The sequence below is a fragment of the Palaemon carinicauda genome, chromosome 32, assembly GCF_036898095.1.
Source record: "Palaemon carinicauda isolate YSFRI2023 chromosome 32, ASM3689809v2, whole genome shotgun sequence".
NCBI classification, from domain to species: Eukaryota; Metazoa; Arthropoda; class Malacostraca; order Decapoda; family Palaemonidae; genus Palaemon; species Palaemon carinicauda.
In genome coordinates, this window is record NC_090756.1 from 32881283 (window position 1) to 32908782 (window position 27500).

Here is a 27500-nt window from a genome sequence, read left to right on the forward strand (position 1 = left end):
AGACTGACAACAACAGTCTAAGAGAGAGAGAGAGAGAGAGAGAGAGAGAGAGAGGAGAGAGAGAGAGAGACTCAGTGGAGCCTTGAGAACCCTCTGGCTTTAATTCAATGTGTGATAGAGGAGGTCCAGATTGGCAGCTTCCATACAAGACGATCTTTAAAAGAAAGAAGAATGACGTCCTGGCTCTCTCTCTCTCTCTCTCTCTCTCTCTCTCTCTCTCTCTCTCTCTCTCTCTCTCTCTCTCTCTCTATTATGCTAGGAAAAAGATGTGTGTGGGTGTTGGCATAATTCTGTGCAGATATACGTACGTAAAAACACCAGTGTTCTTTGCACGTATATTAAAAAATAATCATGGGGGTGGGCCTTAAAGCTAGCAAGAACAGGACTTGAAGGGGAAGTCCCATTATCCAAACGTTTACTAATACATTTGTTACTCATTAAGACCAACACAAAACAAACAACCCTTACCTACAGACTCCAACCGCCTGACCGGACACCCCCAACCCCCGCTCCCTGGCAGCGCCCCCTTCGAACATCCTGGGAGGTAATTAAGGCTCCGTTTCCGCCATGAACCTACGTAGGTCATCCCAAATAGGTCTCGAGAGATTCCTTGGGAGTTCTTCGAAGGGGAATAAACGCCTTGCATGAAGTCCTTCAGGAGGTAGCCATGGCTTCTCACTACTGACGGAGGAGATTCAATAGGGGTAGAAGGAGAAGTTTATCGGGGTTCATTATGAATTTAACTAATGAAGAAACGGCAAAGCAGCAGGTTAGGATGGCCTAACCATTGATTCAATGATAAATGGAGGAGATTTCATAGAAATAAATCTGAACTCTACACCAAATGTCTGCATGAATCCTCTATATCTACAATTGGAAAAAAACTCTGTTACCATACTAATTCACATAAATGAAGAAACATGAGAACTGAAAAATTACCGCCAAAAATGTTCACTCTCCGTAGTATTTAAACATTTACAAAGATCATATTAGGTGGAATAAAACGACAGCTCGACTTTAATCAACCAGGAAAGCAGGCAGGCTTAAACACTTGAAGATACCTATATAGGAATTACAGCAATCATGAAACTACATAAAGATAATGAGAAAATATCGATTGAGAAAGGGGTTAGACAGGGATACAGGGAACACTTAACAAATTAAAATTTGCAGATGATATAGTTTTTTTTAATGAATTATGGGAGGAATTACAAAACAAGACAGAAGATTTGAATAGGGAAAGCAAAAATGTACCACTGAAAATTAATATGAGTAAAACTAAGATAATGCTCAATGAAAATGCAAAGAGAAAACAAATAAGAGTTGTAACCCCGGGATACGATACCGAAATTAAAAGAAGGATAAGCATGGGAGTGTAGAGCATTTAGTAAAAAAAAAAAAAAATGAGATTATGAATAGTGAAATGCCACTTTCTATAAAAAGAAAAGTATTTAATGAGATGGTCCTACCAATATTAACTTGTGCATCAGAACCTTGGAGCTTAACTAAATCCTTAAAAATCAGCTTTTATGACTAAAAAAGGTATGGAAAGAATCATGATGGTAATATCACTAAGAGACAGAAAAAGAGCAACATGGATACGGGAACAAACTAAACTATGGGATATTCTTAAAACTTATGATAAAAGGAATGGACCTTTGTAGGACATTTAGTGAAAATGACACCAAATAGATGGACATTAAAAATAACAGAATGGGACCCCAGGGACTGAAAAAGAAGCAGAGAAAGGAAGAGAAGACGATGGATTAACGAACTAAGGAAGCTTGCGGATGTGGACTGACACAGAAAGACCATAAACAAACGCAAGTTGAAGGACATGTCTGAGGCCTTTGTTCTGCAGTCGACTAGTAATGGTTGATGATTATATATATATATGTATATATATATATATATATATATATATATATATATATATATATATATATATATATATATATATATATATATATATATATATATATATATATATATATATATATATATATATTTATATCGTGTAAGTAACAGGTATCTGTATTAAGTTTGCTAACATTAAAACACACCCTCTTCATTATGGATATCAATAGGAAACAAAAGGAAGAAGGATATATTTAAGAAAAGAAATGCCTGACATGATATGGTTCACATGACTTAATATCAGCAAAAGCCCTTTTCAATTAAGTAATACATTGTGTACTTACAAACTACGAAATAATGATCAAACGTTGGTAAAATCATAAGAAATTGAAACGAGATCGAATAAAAATGACCTCAAATAACAGTACTATAAATAACGTAAGGGAGAGTTTAGTAGAACTATTTCCAATGGAAAATCTAAAAATATATATAACTATATTTGTTTTTGGAACTGACAAAAGACACCAATTAGTCTTTCTGTAACAATTAACTTCAATTTGACAATCGAGTTTCAAGTCAGAAGACTTACTGAAGTAGGTTTAGTTAATAAGGTTTCATTTGTAAAATTAATTTTCTTTTCATTTGCAGTGCTGTTTTAACATCCACTCTTCTCGCTTAAAGATTTGTAAGGGTCTAGTTTAACGCTTGTTTTTTCTCTGTGCAATAGGGAAAAATAGCCCAGTGAGGCCTTGGAGAGAAGAGACACCTGTGTTTACGTGAAAGGAACTTGATTGTTTGAAGACAGAGTTCGAGCTTGCCACTCCTCTGACCTACTGCAGCAGCTGGATTACGTCGCCATTTTAGAGGATTGTGACGTCAAAATCCCACCATCATGGTGTACGCAAGAAAGACACCCCCGTCAACACATCCTCGACAAAGGTAGCTGAAGGAGCTATGGAGCTAGTGGTGGCATGTAGTGAGGCAGTTGATAGGTAGAAGATATTTTTTTACCTTTTTTGGGTTGGGCTCCATTTCCCTCCCTTTGATGAAGAGTCCTGGGAAGCTGCACTCCTTACAGTAGCTGGGTGACGATGTTGTAATGGAAGTCACTACTTTGGTTGGAGCAGGTGGTGGTTTCATCCAGCTCAAAGAATGTGAGAATATATATATATATATATATATATATATATATATATATATATATATATATATATATATATATATATATATATATATATATATATATATATATATATATATAAATATATATATATATATACATATTTTATTATGTAGGAGAAATTAATTATATAATTACCTCCCATTTAAAAATCCGTTATAAAGTTTTTCATACAAGCGTTTTAAATTCCTTTCTTGGTTTCATTATCAATTTCTTTTAAATGTAATTCAAAATTTGTTTTTTATCCCTGAACTTTACTTATCCAAAACTTCTAAGTGCAAATTGTTGAACCCTGTTATGGAAATCCATTTGTGGAGGGGAGGAGTTAACTCTGGATTTGGGATGTCCTGCATGGGGGGTGGGGGGTTGAAGGGGGTCAGGTAGTGGTCACTGACTGTGGGGGAGGGTGGGGGAGGGGGTCAGGTTGGCTGGGGGGAGGGTGGTACTCAGCCCTGTTATGAATCAGTGAATGGCTTTTCACTTTGGCACTTTAGCTTTCTGAAGAAAGACTTGACGGGGTTTTGTTATTCAATGCGTTAGTCTGCAGATTTTCTCAATTTAATATTATTATTATTATTATTATTATTATTGTTATTATTATTATTGTTGTTGTTGATGTTGTTGTTATCTAAGCTACAAAACTGGTTGGGAAAGCAGGATGTTTATAAGGCCAAGGGCTCTAACAGGGAAAAATAGCCCAGTGAGGAAAGGAAATAAGGAATTAAATAAACATTCTATGAACATTAATAACAATAAAAAGATAATATATTTTAAGAACAGAAACAGCATTTAATTAAAAAATGTAAGTACATTAAGATTAACTTTGCTATAAAAGCAGATTCAAATTCATAAAGAAAATTCTAAATTACCTTTGCTAAAATGAATATTGTTTTAATTTATTGACGATGATTCTGTACCATATTATTACATCAATATATGAGTTTAAAACATAATTGTTTAATAAAAGGATTTTTTTTTTAAATGAAAATTAGCATATTTGATAAGCAAAAAATATTGGTTCTCATGACTTCTAAAAGTCACAAACTGAAATTTCTGGAAGTTTCTATTCGTCTGAGAGAGAGAGAGAGAGAGAGAGAGAGAGAGAGAGAGAGAGAGAGACTCGGTGGATCCTTGAGAATCCCCTGGATATAATTTAATGTGGAATAGAGGAGGTCCAGATTGGCAGCTTCCATACAAGATGATCTTTAAAAGAATGAAGAATGGCATCCTGTCGTCTCTCTCTCTCTCTCTCTCTCTCTCTCTCTCTCTCTCTCTCTCTCTCTTTATGTTATTCTAAGAAAAAGCAGATATATGTACGTAATACACCAGTGTTTTTTGCAAGTAAAATTAAAATAAATCTTTGGGATGGGCCTTAAAGCAAAAGGACTTAAAGGGGAAGTCCCATTGGCCAAACTTTTAAAGAAACGTTTATTACTCTTTAAGACCAACACAAAACAATTTTACGTACAGACTCCACCCCCGTGCCCGGTACAACCGTGCTACCTCCCCGGCAGCACCCCCTTTGAACAACCGGAAAGGTAATTAAGGCCCCGCTTCCGCCATGAACCTAAGAAGGACTTCCTCAACAGGTCTCAAGAGATTCCTTAGGAGTGCTTCAAAGAGGAATAAATGCCTTGCGTGAAGTCCTTCAGGAAGTAGCCAGGGCTTCTCACTGCTGACGGAGAAGATTTAGTGGGGGTGGAAGGAAAAGATGATCTGGGTTGTTTATGACTTTAATGAATGGAGAAGAAGTTGAACACCACCACCACCTACAACAACAAGAACCACAACAACAGCAACAATTCATATATAAATATATATATATATATATATATATATATATATATATATATATATATATATATATATATATATATATATATATATATATATATATATATATATATATATATATATATATATATATATATATATATATATATATATATATATATATATATATATATATATATATATATATATATATATATATATATATATATATATATATATATATATATATATCTGAAAAGAGGCAAAGCAACATGTAAAGATGGCATAACAATTGTTTTAATAATATGAGGAGGAGATTTGATCGAAGTAAAGCTGGCTGAAATCTATTCCAAATGTCTGAAAGAATGCTCTATACCTACAATGAAAAAAAAAAAATAGTATACAAATCCACTAAGCGAGACACGATCTGAAAAATTACCGCCCGAAAAGTTTAATCTCCATAGCATATAATATAATTACAAAGATCATATTAGGCCGAATAGAAAGACAGCTAGACTTTAACCAACCAAGAAAGCAGACAGGATTTAAAGTGGTTATTCAGAAACTTACCATATCCATGTAATTAACCAGGTAATGAAAAATCAAAAGAATATGAAAAACCAAGATGTTTGGCATTTACAGATTATGAGAAAGCTTTTAATTCTGTCAAGATCTCAGCAGTAATGAAAGCCATTCAAAAACATGGAATAAAAGAATATTATGTTAGAACAATTGAAGATATTTATACTGGAAATTATTATTATTATTATTATCTAAGCTACAACACTAGTTGTAAAAGCGAGATGATATGAGCCCAAAGGCTGCAATGGGGAAAAATAGCCCAGTGAGGAAAGAAAATAAGGAAATAAATAATCAATATGAGAAAAAATTCACAATAAAATATTATAAAAACAGTAACAACATCAAAACAGCTATGTCATACATAAAATACATAAAGACTCATGTTACACTGTTCAACAAAACAGCCTTTGCTGCAACTTTAAACTTTTGAAGTTCTATCGATTCAACTAACCAATCAGTAAGATCATACCATAACTTGGTCACAAATGGAATGAAACTTCTTGAATCTTGTGTATTATTGACCCTAATGATGGAGAAGGCATGACTATTAGAATTAACTACATGCCTATTATTACCTACAGGAGGGCACTGTCCGGGGAGATGTGAATGTAAAAGAGGATCAGAATTATGAAAAATCTTATGTAACATGCATATCGAACTAATTGAACGTCGGTGCCAGATATTAATATCTATATCAAAAATAAGAAAATTTAATAGACCGTAAATTACTGTCCAACAAATTAGGATGAGAATCAGAAGCTGAATATCAGACAGGTGAACAATACTCGAAACAAGGTAGATTGAAAGAATTAAAACACTTCAGAATATATTGATCACCGAAAAATATTAAAACTCCTTCAATATGCCAGTATTTTTTTAGTGCAATTGATGAAAACAAAGCCGTAATGTGTTTCTCAAAAGTAAATTAGCTGTCAAAATTCACACCTAAAGAGACATTATCAATGCTGAGATCTGGATGTTGAGGAGCCACTGTCCTTCATCTACTTACGATAATAGGTTGACTGTTATTATTATTATTATTATTATTATTATTATTATTATTATTATTATTATTATTATTATTATTATTATTATTATTATTATTATTACTTGCTGAGCTATATCCCTAGTTGGAGAAGCAGACTGTCATATGCCCAGTGGCCCCAACATGGAAAATAGCCCAGAGAAGAAAGAAAACAAGGAAAAATAAAATATCTTAAAAATTTCCTAAACTATATAAACTTAAAAAAAAAAAAAAAAAAACAAGAAGAAGGGAAATAAGATAGAATAGTGTGCCAAAGTGTACCCTCCAGCAAGAGAACTCTAACCCAAGACAGTGGAAGACCATGGTACAGAGGTTATAACACTATCCAAAACTAGAGTACTATGGTTTGATTTTGGAGTGTCCTTCTCCTAAAATAGATGCTTACCATAGCTGAAGAGTCTCTTCTACCCTTATGAAGAGGAAAGTAGTCACTGGACAAATACAGTGCAGTAGTTAACCACTTGGGTGAAGAATAATTGTTTGGTAATCTCAGTGTTTTCAGGTTTAAGAGGACAGGAGAATATGTAAAGAATAAGACAGACTATTCAGTGTATGTGTATGCAAAGGGGAAGTGAGCCGCAATCAGAGGAATGGATCCAATGTAGTACTGTCTAGCCAGTCAAAGGACCCAAAAATTCTCTAGCAGTAGTATCTCAATGGGTGGCTGGTGCCACTTCATGCCCGTAATTTGCACCATGCACTAATTTCAGCTAGACCTCTATTAAGGAATTCAGCAATCTTAGATATACATCAGGATATGAAATTTCTGTAAGGATTGTAGCTTCATCTGCATATGAAAATATATTGTTTTCTGTGTATATAGTAGGAAAAATAATGGGCCATGAACTCTACCCTGAAGAACACAAGATATCACATTTATATACTCTTTATGGTGTCCATCAACAACAACTCTTTACGATCTATTGCTTAGAAATTAAATAATGATGTTAAAAAACTACCCACCCACTCAGAACTGTTTGAGTTTGAAAATAAGGGCCTCATGATTATCACGATCAAAGGCAGCACTAAAATATAGGCTAATCATACGAACTTCCTGACAACAATCAAGCGATTTATGTACAACATTTGAAATTGTAAGAAGGGCATCACATCAAGAGAGCTTTTATTTCACGAGATCGAAAAAACTAAACTACTCAGTTTAACCGCAGGAAAACAGAAATGAGGAGGATCAAGTTTCTCATTACTCTGTTTACTGACAAACACATCAGCCAAAAGGGTTGGCTTTTCCTTTGGACAGTGAGTGACAGAGTCCTCTTGTTCAGGTAAAAGAGGAACTGTTGCATTTACACCAAAGAGTGCAGATTTATGGATAGTCCACCACTTACGTTCCTCGGTTGTACCACAAGGGGTTTCCTTTATGGTTAAATTGTATTCCTTTTCAGTTGAAGCATAAACTCTCTGAGCAAAAGCTCTAAGCTGAATATAGTTATCCAAGAGGAAATCTGATATGTTACCCTTCCAAAGATGATAGGCCTCCTGCTTCTCCAAATAAGCAGGTCTACAATCACCATTGAACAAGGGTTTGTCCTTCACTCGGTACCTTAGCACACGAGAAGGTACACTCCTATCAAATATGTTGACTAGATTTTCATTCAAAGGGACAACAGGGTCAACACTACTATACAATTGTGACCAATTCAAGACCAAAAGATCACTCAAAATCCCATTTCAGTAGGCTCAAGATTTCATACAAATCTTACATGAGTTTGATACATCAGAGACAGGCTGCTTAGTTTTCACTACTAATTGAATTAAGGGATGATTAGATTTGGCAACTGGAGAACCAACTTTACTTATTATAAAGCCATTGGAGTAGATGTATGCAAGGTCCAAACAATTACCAGACCTGTGAGTAGCTTCACTTATGATTTGCTCACAGCCTGATTCAGAGGCTAAGTCTAAACCTCTTAAGCCATGACGATCGGTAGGAGAGATAAAACTTGACCACTCCCTATGATAAGCATTGAAATAACAAATAAAGACAAAAGAGGCTTTTCTACCACCTTCTTGAATCTTAGCCATAATGGAAAGAAGGCAATCAGAGATAGAAACATCAAAGTCTCGATTCCGGTAGATTGGATGCAAATAGAGGTTGTTATGCCTGCCAAATCATTTAGTACGTAAATCTCATGACATCCACATTCATAGCAAAACTTCATTATTGGCTTCCTAAAACAAATTATAAAGAGCTCAGATGAGTGTCTCATATCAGAAAGAAAAGTTTCTGAGCACAAAAGAATATCATACTATCTAGACGCAACTGGAAGGTCTTGAATAATTGCAAGAAGGCCACGAATATTGCAATACAGTGCACGAAATTTCGACAAAATCTAGGACATACTGGTCCCGGATTTCGCTTATTGACTACACACAGCACAGCAATTAATGGTAATTAAAAAAAAGAGACATAATACTTGACAACTAAATTAACAAGAATGATAAAAAAATACAATCTGTTTTAAGGCAATATAAACGAAGTGATTGATGTAACGCATAGACTAGAAAAAAATTCGAAAAAAAATGGTCATCATGACAGAGCCAATACACCATGCAAGGCAAAATACCCTCCAGGATAGCCACTTCAACTGAATGGAGGACCGTAAGGATGGTTTTGAAAAGCAAAAGAAACATACAAGGTAAAGACAACCTCTTGATAAAGCACCAGGCATCCATGGCCTTTCTATTCAGCCTTCTCAACACACCGTTAAACAAAAAACAGGAAAGAAAAAAAAGATAGACTAGTTTGCTGTAGTGTACCCTCAAGCAAGAGAACTTTAACCCAAGACATTGGAAGACCATGGCACAGAGGCTAGAGAACAATGGTTTGATTTTTGAGTGTCCTCCTAAAAGAGCTCCTTACCATAGCTAAAGAGTCTCTTTTTACCCTTACTAAGAGGAAAGTAGCCACTGAAAAATTAGAGTGCAGTAACTAGCCCTTGAGTGAAAAAGAATTGTAGTAATCTCAGTGTTATCAGATGTGTGAGGAAAGACCAGTATATGGAAAGAATAAGCAAAATTATTCGGTGTATGTGTAGGCAAATAAAAATGAGCCGTAACCAGCAATCATAAAACTACACAAAGATAGTGAGAAAATTCTGATTGAGAAAGGAGTTAGGAAGGGAGAACACATCATTCCTAAAAAAAAGTTCACACCATACCTAGAGTTTTTAAGACTGTAGATTGGGAAAATTTAGGAAATAATATCAATGGGGAATACCTAAAAAACTTAAGATTTGCAAATGACATAGTTTTGTTTAAAGAATCATAGAAGGAATTACAAAAGATGATAGAAGATTTGAATGAAGACAGTGGAAATGTAGGACTGAATATGAGTAAAACTAATATAATATTTAATGAGAAAACAGAGACAACAAATAAGAGTTGTGGACGAGTCTCTGGAGATTGTTAATGAATAGGCCTACTTAGGATAGACAGTAAGTGTTTCCCCAGGAGAGGAGACCGAAGTTAAAAGAAGGATAAGCATGAGACGGAGAGCATTTGATAAGCAGAAAAATATTATGAAAAGTGAAATGCCGCTTTCTACAAAAATAAAAATTATTTAATGAGATGTTACTACCAATATTAACTTAGGCATCATAAACTTGAAGACTTATTAAAGCCTTAGAAAATGAGCTAGTAAAAACTCAAAGAGTTACGGAAAAAATTATGGTGGGAATAACACAGAGAAAAAGAAAAAGAGCAACATGCATACGAGAGCAAGTTAAGTATGGGATATTCTAAAAATTTGTAAGTAAAAAAAATGGCATGCGCAGGAAATATAATGAGAATGACAGACAAGAGATAGACATTTAGAATAACAGAATGGGTCCGTAGAGGCTGTAAAATAAGTGGAGGAGGAACGAGAAGACGATGGATTAATGAACTAAGGAAGCTGGCGGGTGAAGACTGGCACAGAGAGACCAAAAACAAATGCAGGAGTAAGGACATGTCTGAGGCCTTTGCTCTGCAGTTGACTAGTAACGGCTGATGATTATATATATACATATATACATATAAATATATATATATATATATATATATATATATATATATATATATATATATATATATATATATATATATATATATATATATATATATATATATATATATATATATATATTTGTGTATAAATATACATACTGCATATATATATATATATATATATATATATATATATATATATATATATATATATATATATATATATATATATATATTTGTGTATAAATATACATACTGCATATATATGTATATATATATATATATATATATATATATATATATATATATATACATATATATATATATATATATATATATATATATATATATATATATATATATATATATATATATATTTGTGTATAAAGATACATACTGCATATATATATATATATATATATATATATATATATATATATATATATATATATATATATATATATATATATATATATATACATATACATATATATATATATATATATATATATATATATATATATATATATATATATATATTCTGTATATATGTATATATATATATATATATATATATATATATATATATATATATATATATATATATATATATATATATATATATATATATATATATATATATATATATATATGTGAGTAACAGCTATCTGTATGAAGTTTGGTGTAATTAAAACTGACCCTCTTCATTACAGACATCAATAGGAAACAAAAGGAGAAGGATATATTAATGCAAAGGAATTTTCGACCTGATATGGTTCATATGAGTTAAAACCAGCGAAGCCCCTTTTCAATTAAATAATATATCGTGTACTTGCAAGATACGAAAAAAAAAATTGCTAGATATTAAATAATCAATCAAATGTTGGTAAAACCATAAACGAATGAAATGAGATCGAATAAAAGTATTATATGTAATATATGGAAGAGAGTTTAGAGGAACTATTTCCGATGGAAAATCTAAAAAAAAAATATAAAACTATATTCCATTTCCGGAACTGAATGAAGAGACTAATAAGATGAGAAACTAATTAAGTCAAGAGGAAGTTAGTCTTTCTGTGACAACTAACTTCATCTATAAAATTGTATTTCAAATCAGATGACTGACTGAAGTAACCGAATATAGAAAAAAAAATGGACCTTATATATTTCTCAAAAGTAAATTTGCTGTCGAGAATCACACCTAAAATTTTGAAGGAGTCATAAAATTTAAAGAAACATTATCAATACTGAGATCCGGATGTTGAGGAGCCACCGTCCTTGACCTACTTACAATCACACTTTGAGATTTGTTAGGATTCAACCTTATACCCCATAATTTGCACCATGCACTAATTTTAGCTAAATCTCTATTAAGGGATTCACCAACCCCAGATCTACATTCAGGGGATGGAATTGATGCAAACAGAGTAGCATCATCTGCATCTGCATATGTAACAACCTTATTTTCTAGGCCAAACCACATGTCATGTGTATATAGTATGAAAAGTAATGGGCCAAGAACACTACCCTGTTGAACACAGGATATCACATTCCTATACTCACTGTGATGCCCATCAACAACAACTCTTTGAGATCTATTACTTAAAAAATCAATAATAATGCTAAGAAACGACTCACCCACTCCTAAATTCTTCAGTTTGAAAACAAAGGCCTCATGATTAACACGGTCAAAGGCAGCACTAAAATCAAGGCCAATCATACGAACTTCCCGACCACAATCAAGGGATTTCTGTACTGCATTGGAGATTGTAAGAAGGGCATCACATGCTCCAAGGCCTTTACGAAAACCAAATTGCAAACTAGGGAATAGATGATTACCTTCAGCAAACCTATTAAGACGTTTTGCCAGAAGACGTTCAAAAACTTTAGATAATATGGGAGTTATGGAAATTGGGCGGTAGTCATTGGGACTTGAGCTACCACAAACACATTTACATAGAGGAGTAACATTACCAATTCTCCAACAAGTACTAAAAGCTCCTCTTCTTGCTAACTTGCGCAAAATAACAGTTAACTTTGGAGCTAAGAAATCTGCTGTCTTTATAAAAAACAAAGGAAAAATACCATTTGGGTCTACACCTCCATAAGCATCAAGGTCCATCAACAGAGCTTTAATCTCACGAGATCGAAAAGCTAAACTAGTTAGTTTAGCCTCAGGAAAACAGGAATGAGGAAGTTCAAGTTTTTCATTACTCTGTTTACTGTCAAAAACATCAGTCAAAAGGGTTGCCTTTTCCTTTGGACAGTGAGTGACTGAGCCATCTGGTTTAAGTAAAGGAGGAACTGTTGCATCTACACCAAAGAGTGCAGATTTAAGGGTAGACCACCTTATATGTTCCTGAGTTGTACCAGAGAGGGTTTCTTTTATGATTAAATTGTACTCCTTTTCAGTTGAGGCATAAACTCTCTGAGCAAAAGCTTGAAGCTGAATATAGTTGTTCCAGGTCAAATCTGATCTCTTACCCTTCCAAAGGTGATAGGCCTCCTGCTTCTCCAAATAAGCAAGTCTACAATCATCATTGAACCACGGTTTGTCCTTCATTCGGTACCTTAGCACACGAGAAGGGATACGCCTATCAATTATGTTGACTAGATTCTCATTCAAAGGGACAGCAGGATCTACACTATTATATAATTGTGACCAATTCAAGCACAAAAGATCATGCAAAATCCCATTCCAGTCTGCTTGGGATTTCATATAAATTTTACAGGAATATGATATATCAGGGACAGGCTGCTCAGTCTTCACTAATAATGAAATCAATGCATGATCAGAAGTCCCGACTGGAGAACCAACCTTACTAGTTATAACGCCAGGGGTGTCAGTGTATACGAGGTCCAAGCAATTACCAGACCTGTGAGTAGCTTCATTTATGATTTGCTCACAGCCTGATTCAGAGGCAAAGTCTAAAGCTCTTAAGCCATGGCGATCAGTTGGAGAGATAGAACTTAACCACTCCCTATGGTGAGCATTAAAATCACCAACAAAGACAAAAGAAGCCTTTCTATCATCTTCTTGTATCTTAGCCATAATGGTAAGAAGACAATCGAAGATAGAATCATCCATATCTGGATTCCGGTAGATGGAACACAAATAAAAGATGTTATGCCTGCCACAAACTTTTATTACCTGAATCTCATGACATCCACATTGATAGCAGGACTTATGAGAAGCAGGGTACACGGTCCTAATATACACCGCCATTCCCCTGGCCCTAGGAATGGCATCACGTTTCAGCATTATTGGCTTCTTAAAACCAGTTATAAGGAGCTCAGATGAGTGCCTCATATTAAAAACCAAAGTTTCTGAGCACAAAAGGATATCATACTGTCTGGACGCAACTGTAAGGTCTTGGATATTTGCATGAAGACCACGAATATTGTAATACAGAAGACGACATTGACGAAATCTAGGACGTACTGGTCCCGGATTTCGCTCAGTGTCTCCAGACAGCATAAGAATTAATAGAAATAAAAAAGAGACATCATACTTAAAAACTAGATTAACAAGAATTATAACAAAAACAATATGTACAGAATAATAAAACAAGTGATTGAGGATACCCATAGTTTATAGTAAAAAGTCGGAAAAACTGGTCAACATGGAGGAGTTGATACACCATGCAAGGCTAAATACCCTCCAGGATAGCCACTTCAACTGAAGGGAGGACAGTAAGGATGGTTTTGAGAAGAAAAAATCAGAAAAAGGAAAAGACAACCTCTTGATAAACCACCAGGCATCCATGGCCCTTCAATTAAGCTTGCCCAACACACCATTTCAAAAAAACAAGAGGAAGAAAAAAAAATAATAAGATAGAATAGTGTGCCCGAGTGTACCCTCAAGCAAGAGAACTCTAACCCAAGACAGTGGAAGACCATGGTACAGAGGCTTTAACACTACCCAAGACTAGAGAACAATGGTTTAATTTTGGAGTGTAATTCTCCTAGACGAGCTGCTTACCATAGCTAAAGAGTCTCTTCTACCCTTACCAAGAGGAAAGTACACTGAACAAATCACCTTCAGATCAGGGATAAGTTAGCTTAGCAAACGATGCCTCACTGTAAATACCATTACAGCATTTAATGGCCAAGGATTATGGGCTGCACAAAAGTCAGCTGACGTTACGTCCAAGGATTATGGGCTGCGCACAGGTAAAGTCACAAGGAGAGAGGACTCATGTTACGGTACATTTGTGTCTTAACTTTTTCATTTTCATCTCAAATGTTTCTCTTTCCTTTGAAAGTGTTACTTTTGATTAACATGAAACTTTTAGATGATCCATAAGCAACTTGGGTGTTTTTAACTCATGGTAATAGATTTTTTTTCCTTATTCCAGATTCTAGTTTATCACTTTTGGGGTCACATGTTTGTTAGATTGTAAGAAATGCCTGGTAGAGCAATGAAGGGGAGAAAAGTAAAGTAAATAGACAACAAAGGGGAGAATATATTCTTTGTCTTGTAGAAAAATCTGTTGGATGTGTATTTCTAAAAGAAGGAAAATAATATTGCAAAGATTACTGAGTCATTTGATTAAAAGGGGCGAGTGTATTTCATCTGAATCATTGTCCACACAATTAACCAACTTTCACGCAAGATGTTTTCTATATGATGTAGTATGGAATTCACCATCACATAGCGACATCTTATGGTAAGGTCACACTGAACCCGGTAATACTACGGATTATCCAGGATTAACAAGGATTACCACAGACTGTTAGGACCAGTGTCCAGGGTGGTCTGGGTCTATTAGGGAAGAAAAGACAGTCGACGGTAGAATTGTGTTGAGAGAGAGAGAGAGAGAGAGAGAGAGAGAGAGAGAGAGAGAGAGAGAGAGAGACTCTTCCTTTTATGAATTTTCAAGCAGATGAAATTATGCAAAAAAACTCGGTTACTTTTCTTGTTTACATTACTTGTTTACGAGCTAATCTTGATATTTTACAAGGATATCTTTATTTACCACTGGCAAGGAAGTTGGGAGGAGGTTATGTTTTAGCCCCTGTTTGTACGTTTGTCTGCTTGTTTGTGAACAACATCCCGGCCACAATCTTACTCGTAGAGTAGTGAGACTTTCAGGGATTAATTGTTATGTTGAGATGTGGAAGCGATTGAAATCTGAAAGTCCTAGGTTAAAGGTCAAGTTTAAGGTCAAGCAAAAGTTTGAACGAAATAAGCTGTCGTGGCGGAGGTCTGTGTTCTTAGCGTGTTGTTCTAGTTCCTTCTGTTTATGGTCCAAAGTATAAGATGTAACTTGTATTATGAAATTTCAACATACTTGAAAAGTGATAGTAAAAAAAATATAAAATATTTTGAGGTTAGTGGCAACATTAAATAGATATATCATATATAAATAATGAAGAGACACTCATTTCAATTGAAAATAAAGAATGACTGAGAAAGGAAGAGGAGGCTACTTTGAAGAAAAGAAGAGTCTATCTTAAAAAAGGAGGTGTCTATCTTGGAAAAAAAAGAGTCTACCTTGAAAAAAAGAGGAGCCTTTCTTGAAGAAAAGAATTGTCTACCTTGAACAAAAGAGGAGTCTATCTTGAAGAAAAGAGAAGTCTATCTTGAAAAAGATGAGACGACTTTGAAAAAGAAGAGACCACTTTGAAAAAAAGGAGTCTATCTTGAAAAAGAGGAGTCTACCTTGAAAAAAGAGGAGTCTATCTTGAAAAAAGAGGAGTCTACATTGAATATAGAGGGGTATACCTTGAAAAAAGAAGAGTCTACCTTGAAAAAAGAGGAGTCTACCTTGAAAACTCCTCGATTAACGAAGGTTTTTATTCGAAGAAAAGCTTGTCATCCATCAAAGAGAATATTGTCTGGAGAAGACGAAGGTCTTGGGCAAAAAATGTGAGTTATTAGTACAAGTTAAAAGCTTATTTAGAAGAAAGTGGGTCCTATGATAAAAATGATACTTAGGAAAATTCTGCTGCTGTCTGTTTTTTCTCTCTACTTTTCCTGCCAACTTCAAAGGGGACCCCTCTCCTCTAAAACAATAGTTACTAACGAAGGGAAATACAACAATAGAAAAAGTGGTGTGAGTTTAATCTGGTATAAAGAGTTACGAACAAGACAATAAAGAGAAACAGAAGGAAATGAAAATGATGAAAATATTTCAAAGCATGACACTTTATCTTCATTAGACCTGTTTCCAAAAGTTTTTTAATTCTTAATATTTAATTCGACGACTCTCTCTCTCTCTCTCTCTCTCTCTCTCTCTCTCTCTCTCTCTCTCTCTCTCTCTCTCTCTCTCTCTGAGTAGAATCTTTAATTCATGTTTGATCTCTCTCAGACTTAACAATTTTAGTTTTATTGAAGCTCCAACCAGCAGTTCTAGCTGGGGGACATGAAAAAAAGAAGACTAATTTGCTAATGTGGACGTGTGCTGCTTAATGAATTAATCCTGAAAGGATTTAATTTCACCTCTAGACACATAACTACAGGGGGACACCTCTTTCTTGGATCTTTGATTTGTTTAAGATTTGTTATAATTGGTAATTAATCCAGATTTCTCTTCAGTTACTTGAGTTTAAATTACAAAAGTTTTCCAAATTACTTTAAGCTTCTGAAAAAACCTTACTTGGAAAAGCTAGATGCCATAAGCCCAAGGGCTCCAACCCAGAAAAATAGCCCAGTGAGGAAAGGAAACAAGGAACCAGACAGAATAGTGCACCTGCGTGTACCCTCAAACAAGAGAGCTCTAACCCAAGACAGTGGAAGACCATGGTACAGAGGCTATGGCACTACCTAAAACTAAAAAATACGGTTTGATTTTGCAGTGTCCTAGAACAACTGCTTACCATAGCTAAAGAGTTACTCCTACCCTTACCAAGAGGAGAGTAGCTACGGAACAACTACACTTTTTGTATCATTCCTATGAAACTTAAGATACCTATACACAGTACATGTATTTTGACATTACTAATAACGTACTAACAAGCTAACATTGATTGCATTGTACCACACTCGAATATGGAGACATTTGTAAAGAGTGCAATGAATTTACTCAATGAGAAAGACAAATGGTCTCGCATTCTTTACGAAAATGAAAAAGTATGAAAAAACTTCAATAAACTTTAGTGCCTTTAAAAGTTGTAGAAAGCTTTCATTCTGATTAGTAGTTAGTGATTAAAAATTCTGTCTTTTCTACTAATTAATTGCTGATTTTTACTCATAAAACTCAAACAATTACCAAAGAAACTTTCTTTTAGTATCCGTAAATATTGATAACCCTTTAATTGATTCATAAAATCACGTTATATAGTATTGTTAACTGATCTATAGAAAAAAATTCTTTAATGTCTGCAAAACATCCTAATAGTTAATTAAATAAAATCTTAATGTAACTGAATCACTAATAAATCTTTTTTTATAGCTGACGAAGTTTATCAATAAGCAATTACTCAGAAAATATCAGAGGAGAAGGATCTAGTAGAATTATAATAACTGAAATTATTGATTATTTTGAGGTTAACAATATATCAAAACCATATGGATATATATATATATATATATATATATATATATATATATATATATATATATATATATATATATATATATATATATATATATATATATATATTTATATATGCATATATATATATATATATATATATATATATATATATATATATATATATATATATATATATATATATATATATATATATATATATATATATATATATATATATATAGATATTATAAGTAACTCCGTAACTAAATTACTTTTTATACTGAAATATTAAAAGATATCAAAGTATGCATTCCCACTAGAATTATTCAGCCCTCTTATAGTCACTGCAAAGATTCTGGGTGAAATAAGCCCAACCCTCTGATGACGTCATAGCCAATCGGGTTGTCTCCCACATTAGCAGTGGTCACAATAAATTCCCTTTAAAATTCCAAACTATATTAACTCGTGATCACTTTAAAGGGATGTGTTTTGACTGCTATTAACGCAGGAGACAGCGTCATTGGTTATGTCGTTATCAGGGGGTGTGGCTTACTTCGCCCGGAATCTCTGTAGCAACTATATTTTAAAGGTTTGAAGGTTTAAAGGTCGTTCATGAATGACAGAGGAATGGGACAGGGACATTGCCCTAGCAAGAATGACAAGGCCCTAGAGACTAACCACATATTATATGATCAGCGCCCAAGCCTCCTACCCACCCAAGCTAGGACCAGGGAGGGCCAGGCAGTGGCTGCTGATGATTTTGCAGATAGAACTATGGGCTCCCCCAAACCCACAAACCTTAGCTCACAAGAATGGTAAGGTTGCAGACACTAATGGCACTAACGAGTCTGAATGGGACTCGAACTCCAGATTGGCAAACACCAGGCAGAGATGTTACCAATCAGGCCACAACAACCCGGAAGGGGTTGACTTAGTCTATCTTTGAAGTATAAAGGGATTAAATTTTTTATATAATTATCAAAAGGGAGGAGTTTTATGAGCCCAATGAGTTAAGCTTGACTCTGAGATAGCTGGCCTTGACCACGCAGACAAAAATGCTCCAATGATAACTTGATCATCAATAATCTCGATTAAAGGAAGATGCTCTAATACATTTCCATACACAAAAGTTAAGAATTCTATGAAAGGGGATTTTTCAGGAGGTATTGAATTCCACAATAGTTAAGGGGATCCCCTTTCAGATAAGAAGATCAGAATTGATATGTCGGTTCGTGATTAAAGTGATCCGAACATCTATCTCATATTCCACAATACAAAAATTAAAGATGGATGAAAATATCCATTTGTTCACAGACTTTCTTTTCCTCTTACTCCTTTTTTCTGGAAAGAATGGAATTCGATAGATAGACTAGACAGATATCCAAGATAAGCTTAACTCTTCCAAATGGTGCAAGAGAAGAAGGAAAGAGATGATTATGCCAAATAAAATGGTCACAGTTCCCATAATTTTTTCTCTTATCTACAGAAAACGTTTTGTGAAAGAAGATAGAAAGTTCTTCTACATCCCTTGGACAGAAAAAGCAAATTTCTCAATAAATGTTGGAGGAAAAAATGTTTGAGAAGTAATAGAAAAAATCTGAAATGAAATATAAATTTTCAAAGTTTTTATCGTTTATATCATTAAATTGTTTGTTACTTCTCTCGTAGTTTATTTCTTTGTTTCCTTTAATCAATGCATTATTTTTCCATGTTGGAGCCCTTGGCCTTATAGTATCATGCTTTTTTAACTAGGATTGTAGATTAACTAATAATGATAATGATAATAACAATAATAATAATAATAAAATACTACTACTACTACTACTACTACTACTACTACTACTAATAATAATAATAATAATAATAATAATAATAATAATAATAATAATAATAAAAATAATAATGATAATAATAATAATACTCAATTATCAAAATCTGCCTTTTTAAACTGTATAATATCTTTATGAAAAGACTTTGGTCTATCATCTAAAAAAAAAATTAAATCACAAAATTTTCCTCAGAGATAATGAAAAGGCTTCATAATAGGATGGAAAAGGAACATTCAAATTGTCCTATGTTTTTAAAAGGCATAATTATATTTTGAATTATAATAACATATACCAACTTGCTAAAATATATTGCAGGTAGATCCTTCTGAATATCTTATTGGTAAAAAAACACCTTAATAATTTGCTCTTATATATGAACGCTTTTAAAAAAATAAGGAGGGCTATCTAGCGAACAGCTAATTTCTCTTTAGGAAATATGTTGATAGAAATTCACCTTTTACTAGACATCATAAAACCAACGAATTCTCAGAATATGCAAAAGACTAAAATCGCTAACTCATAAGATGTGTGTTGGTCTGTTCTTAACGCTTTCCTATTGCTAATGATGTGGAAGAAATTCAGGCCATCTCATTTGAGAGAGAGAGAGAGAGAGAGAGAGAGAGAGAGAGAGAGAGAGACTTATTTAGATTGTTTCCTTATAAAAGATAATCTCATAATTTTCACTGTAAAAATAAGTTGATTATTCATGAACTAGTGTACGTGATCCGTCAAAAATGACAATTGGCAAGAATTGTCATAAGTTGAACACAAAGACGTCTGTTCATTAACACAAGATAGGAAGTGAGGACGCAAATGCTCTCTCTCTCTCTCTCTCTCTCTCTCTCTCTCTCTCTCTCTCTCTCTCTCTCTCTCTCTCTCTCTCTCTCTCTCTCTCTTTCAAATTTCATAAGATAAAATATTCTTACTTTAATCTCGTTCATATGTCAAATCAGACCCCCTTACAAAAGTAGAAATATGAATGTTTTATGCCGACATCAGCACTTAAATTAGAGCTGTGCTAAAGAACTATGTATAATTAAATATATATGTATATATATATATATATATATATATATATATATATATATATATATATATATATATATATATATATATATATATATATATATATATATACACGAACACTTTCTCTATATTATATAGTGGAAATTACAACTGGAGCAAGTTCCATATTTTCTTATCAGAAGGAACCAAAAATCCTACACACTCTTGTCGTAGATTGTTTACCCCATTTAATCTGTCTCCTCTCACCTCGTGAATTTAATTATGATTCCAAAAACGTTTCTTGCAAAACTTTTGTAAAGGCTTAATATAGCACCTAAGCAACCTCTCCATCCGAGGTAAGACCAAAGAGGACCAGAAAATGGCTGCTGATAACTGAGAAGGTAGACAAATAGGTTCCCACCAAAACCCGGCAACCTTAGCTCACAATGATGGTGAGTATACAGACATTACAAGAAACAATCGAACGTGACCATGACTCCATCTCCCGTCCAGCAGAACGCCAGCATGGACGTTTCCAATAGCCCATCACAACTCCTTGATTTGATTTTGTTTTCTTCTCTCTTCGCTTACTTCATTTCCCAGATCGTTCCTATGTTCTTAAATCCCCCCACACCAACGTATAATAATAATAATAATAATAATAAAAATATTCATAATAATCATAATAATAATCATAATGATAATGATAATAATAATAAAATTAACAACAACAAAAACAACAACAACAACAATAACAATAACAACAACAACAACATCAACAATAATAATAATAATAATAATAATAATAATAATAATAATAATAATAATAATAATATCAACAACAACAACAACATCAATATTAATAATAATAATAATAATAATAATAATAATAATAATAATAATAATAATATCTCGGAGGTAGACCTTCTTTCACCCTAGTTTCATTGAAGATCACAGCTGATTTTGTAGTTGCTCTAATTTTCCTTTTTTTTCTTTTCTCGTCAGTTCTGCGTGACGCCAGTACAACGGCTACCCAAACCAGCAGGTCAACTCAGAGGTCAAACATACAATGGATAATGAGTAGGAGACTGAGTCCCACAGCAAGAGCAGTACTGTGCTTTCATAGGCAACCTGTACTACAAGAGCTTTATGTCCAAGAAGTACCAGAAAGACGAGAAAGCTATGAAGGAGATTATCAGGATAAATTTCATCATTTATTATCAAACAACGAGGACCAGATCCCTCGTTATGAAAGATCGGGCCCCCTACGTGCAGGACTTTCTAAAAAAAGTCTAGAGTCGTCTATTCCTACTAATGCCCAGTCCATGGATGTCCCTGCCATTATATTGGAATGACAATAATGAGATTTTCTAACCATTTGACCTGCCAGGTTCAGCAGGGTGCTATTAAGATACAAAAACAGCTGGTGCACAACAAAAGCATCAAGCGAGAGGACATCAATGGCAATATCCCTATGATCGGTGATGCCTTGACAGCAGAAGACTAAGGATCGTGGAAGACCTACTCATCCAGCATAAAAAGTCAAACCTCAACACTGCCAAAGAAACGTGCCTCCTCGCCTCCTGCTGTAAGAACACCAAGCAACCTATAACCAGTGTGACTGAAACTCTCGGCGAAGGCCTCAGCCAATCAGAAAGACTCACTGGACCTGGACAGCTTGCCTGACAACCAATTCAGGTTAGGGAGCATCTTGGCTAATCAGCATGTAACACTGGGAACCCAGCCCAGCATTAGTCAGACCCTGCCTAAGTCTGACAACCATGAGTGTGGCAGCGACATGTCTGTGGTGGATCCCCTCCCAGAGAGTGCCTACATTCACAGGGACCAATCAACGACCAGCGTCTGAATTAAATACTGCCCTTACCCGTATAAATAGAACCATTTCTACTTACATCATTCAACTTCTAGCCTTAAGATGAGAGGAAACACACAGCACCATCTTGGAATGTGTTGTAGCCAACTCTTATGTACCCTGTATTTGATAAAATTTTCAAATTTCAGTAAAATCTTAATCTATGTACTTTCATTCCCTACCTACCAATAACCAACATAGCACAGCCAGTGGTAGCATGCAGTACCATTTAGAAATGGAAAATTAGAGCGATTAACAAGTTCAACCTCAAAATAAATGCCGCTGAGGTGGTTATTATTATTATTATTATAATTTTTATTGTTATTATTATTATTATTATTATTATTATTATTATTATTATTATTATTATTATTATTATTATTATTATTTGTTAAGCTACAACCCTAGCTGGAAAAGCAGGATGCTATAAGCCTAAGGGCTCCAACAGGGAAAATAGCACAGTGAGGATAGGAGACAGGAAAAAGGAAATATCTTGAGAACAATAACAATATTTAAATAAATATTTTCTATATAAACTCTAAAAAACTTTAACAAAACAAGTGGTAGAGAAAAAAGATAGAATAGTGTGCCTGAGTGTACCCTCAAGCAAGGGAACTCTAACCCAAGACAAAGGCTATGGCACTACGCAAGACTAGAGAACAATGGTTTGATTTTGGAGTGTCCTTCTCCTAAAAGACCTGCTTACCAAAGCTAGAGTCTTTTCTACCCTTACCAAGAGGAAAGTGGCCACTGAACAGTGCAATAGTTAACCCCTTGAGAGATAATAATAATAATAATAATAATAATAATAATAATAATAATAATAATAATAATAATAATAATAATAATAACAAACAAAAGGTGTTAGAATAAGAGGATGGATATCTTCAATCCCAATGCAATGCGCAAGTTATTCATTCCTCCTCCATCGAGATAATAAAAATTACAAAGGACAAGCCTCGGTTCTTAATTACAGTCAGAATAAGACTTATATTATCATATCAGCCCACCTTCACAACGGGACACTGATGCTCACTTAATTATTTTTATTTTGCATTTCAAATGAATCTAGCTCAAGACTGAGAGAGAGAGAGAGAGAGAGAGAGAGAGAGAGAGAGAGAGAGAGAGAGAGAGAGAGAGAGAGAGAGAGAGAGAGAGAGAGAGATTATAATCTACTTTTCAGTATATTACAATTTTTCTCTATTAAAATTGAAGAACAGGTGTGCATGATGATGACCCACAAAGACTTTATATAAAAATACAATTAAAGTAACGTTCTGGAAGACTTTAGTTCTTATTTAGTTCTTATTTCCATTTGATTTTTTTTAATATATTTAGAACTCTTTTTAATATATTTTTAATATTGATTCTTATCTTTTACCTGTTTTGTACGATATGAGTTAGCTTCTGATTATTTAAGAATTTTCTATCAGAATTAGCATCTATTTATATTTCAATGGTCCTTTTATTCAGTATTTCATGGGCTACTCTTCCATTTCCAGTTATCTGTATCTTAAAAACCTGCTCTTCATCACATATCGCTACCACATCAGGGTTTCATATTCCTTCATTAGTCTTACTTTTTAATCGGCTTGACGTTACAATGCCTAGGGTCATTCCTCTCTCCTACTCACCAAGAACTATTCCCATACCCAGACATACCTTACACACCTTGGCCATAATCAAATCTTGCTTTCATCACAATGGTGCAACTTCTATTTTACCATCTCACGGACTGCTATCACCTATTTTGATTTCATAATTCATATTACATTTATCAAAATATTCTTTCAGATAGACACTATAAAGAAAAAACAAAAAAGATTAATAAAATTAAAGAAAAAACGATAATTATTGCCCATTGAGTGACTTTTTTTCGTTTAAACCAGCCATGGTTGTTTCCCCCTCCCCCATAAAACAACAAACATAATCTGAAATAATCACTTAATGATCTAATCAGGGCTAGAGATATCTTAATGGCCTCTATTTTTGGGAAAACAACGAATAGAATTGGGCGGTAAAGTATTTCTTTTTTCCTTCAAACAACAGTATTACAATACCGTTAGCCATTTTAATGAATAACTGAATTAATTTTGTGAGCAGATCAATATATCCAAATGAGAGTAAGTATTGAATGTTTTAGAAATATCAATAGTTTATATTATACTTATGGTTTTATGTTGAACAGGTTGGCATAAGTACACCTTTTATTGTTTATGTATGGAAGATGTTTTAATGTTACTGTTCTTAAAATATTTCATTTCAATTGTTCCTTACTTCTCTTGTGGGTTTATTTATTTCGTTATTTCCTACTTTTAAGAAAATAATGAAGTAATTTACATAATTTTTTGGGACAGAGCTTAATTTCTTTTAACTGAAAATCCTATTTTCAAGAAAACGTTACAGTGATTTACATCAATTTTGGGGAGAGGGTTTAATTTCTTTACCCAAAATCCTATTTCTTGATAAGCAATAAAGTAATTTATATAAGGTATTGAAATAAGGCTGGATTTCCTTCATAAAAATCCTATTTTTAAAGAAAACAATAAAATAATTTGAATCATATTCTGGGATACGGTTAAATCTCTTTAACGAAAATCCTCTTTTTTACGAAAAAAAAATTAATTATCTTCATAACATTTCAGGATAACATTCAATTTCTTTAACTTAAATCTTATTTTCATGAAAAAAAATTATTTATATAACTCTTTGGGACTCAGCTGAATTTCCTAAACCAAATTCCTATTTTTTTAAGAAAACAATAAAGTAATTAAAATAACATTTTAATATAAAGCTTAATTTTTTAAAACTTAAAACCTATTAAAAAATGAAAAGTAATTTATATAACTTTTTGGGACAGAGCTCAATTTGATAAACCAAAATCATATTTATATAAGAAAACTATGAAGTAATTTAAATAACATTTTGGGATACGACTCAATTTCTTTGACTAAATTACTATTTTTTTAAGAAAACAATAAAAAAATTAAAAAAAATGGTATATAGCTTAATTTCTTTACATAAAATCCTATTCCTTAATGTAGAATAAAGTAATTTATATTACTTTCACATATACGGTTAAATTTCTTTAACACGAATTCTATTTTCAAGAAAATAATAAAGAAATTTATATAAGCTTTTGGGATACGGGTCAATTTCCTTAACACGAGTTCTATTTTTTTTAAGAAAACAAGAAAGTAATTTAAATAACATTTTTGGATATGGTTCAATTACTTCAACCAAAATCCTATTTTTCAAGAGAAATAAAATAGAGTAATTTATATAACTATTTGGGATACGGCTCAATTTATTTAACTAAAATCCTATTTTCAAGGAAACAATAAAGTAATTTATATAGGCTTTTGGGATACGGCTCAATTTCCTTACCAGAAATCCAAGTTCTTCAAGAAAACAATAAAGTATTTTAAATAACTTTTTAGGATACCGATCACTTTCTTTAACAAAAAAACTATATTCAAGAAAAAATTAAGTAATTTATATATATTTTTGGGATACACCTTAATTTTTTTACCCAAAATCCTATTTCATAAGAAACAATAAAGTAATTTATATAACCTTCAGGTATACGACTCAATTTCTTTAACTAAAATCCAATTTCAAGAAAACAATAAAGTAATTCATATAAGCTTTTGGGATATGGCTCAATTTCCATAACCAGAATCCCATTTTTTTTAACAAACCAATAAGTCTCAAATTCATTAAGTAATACCTTTTTTTTTTTTTTTTTTTTTTTTTTTTTTTTTTTTTTTTTTTTTTTTTTTTTTTTTTTTAAGGTAATTTGCTTGACTTTTTGGGATACGGCTTAATTTCTTTAACCAACCACTTTCCAAAAAAAAAAAAATAAAGTATTTTATATAACTATTTAGGACAGAGCTCCATTTCCTAAACCAAAATCCTCATTTTTGGAGTAAAAAACTGAGTAATTTAAATAACTTTTTGGGGATAAAACTCAATTATTTCTTACCAAAATTCTACTTTTGAGAGAAACAAATTAGTTTACATAATATTTTAAGATACGCCTCAATTTCTTTGATTAAAATCCTACTTTCAAGAAATCAATAAAGTAATTCATATTACTTTTTTAGGATTCAGCTCAATGTCTTTAACAAAAATCCTACCTTTAAGAAAACAATAAAGTAAATTACATAACATTTCGGGATACGGCTCCATTTCTTTAACTAAAATCATATTTTCAAAATAAATATAAAGTAATTTATATAACCTTTTGGGATGCAGCTCAAAATCTTCAAATAAAATCCTATTTTCAAAAAAACAAGGAAGTAATTTAAATACATTTTTGGATACGGCTCAATTTCTTTGACTAAAATCATACTTTAAAGAAAATAATAAAGTAATTCGCATAACCCTTTGGGGTACGGGTCAATTTCTTTAAATAAAATCCTATTTTCAATAAAAAATTATATAATTTACATAACATTTTGGGATAGGGCTCAATTAATTTCACTAATATCCTAATTTCAAGAAAATCATCAAGTAATTTACATAAGTTTTGGGGATACGGCTGAATTTCTTTAACTAAAATCCTATTTTTAAGAAAACAATAAAGTAATTTACATCAATTTTAGGTAAACGGTTAAATTTATATAACCTTTTGGGATACGGCTCAACTTCTTTAATAAAAATCTTATTTTCGTGAAAAAAAAAAACAAGCAACTTATGTATCTTTTGAGGATAAGGCTCAATTTCTTTAACTAAAAACCTATTTTCAAGAAAACAATAAAGTAATTTTCATAACTCTTTAGGATACGGCTCAATTTCTTTAAATGAAATTCTTTTAAGAAAACAAGTTAATTTTGAAATACGGCTCCATTTCTTTAACAAAAATTTT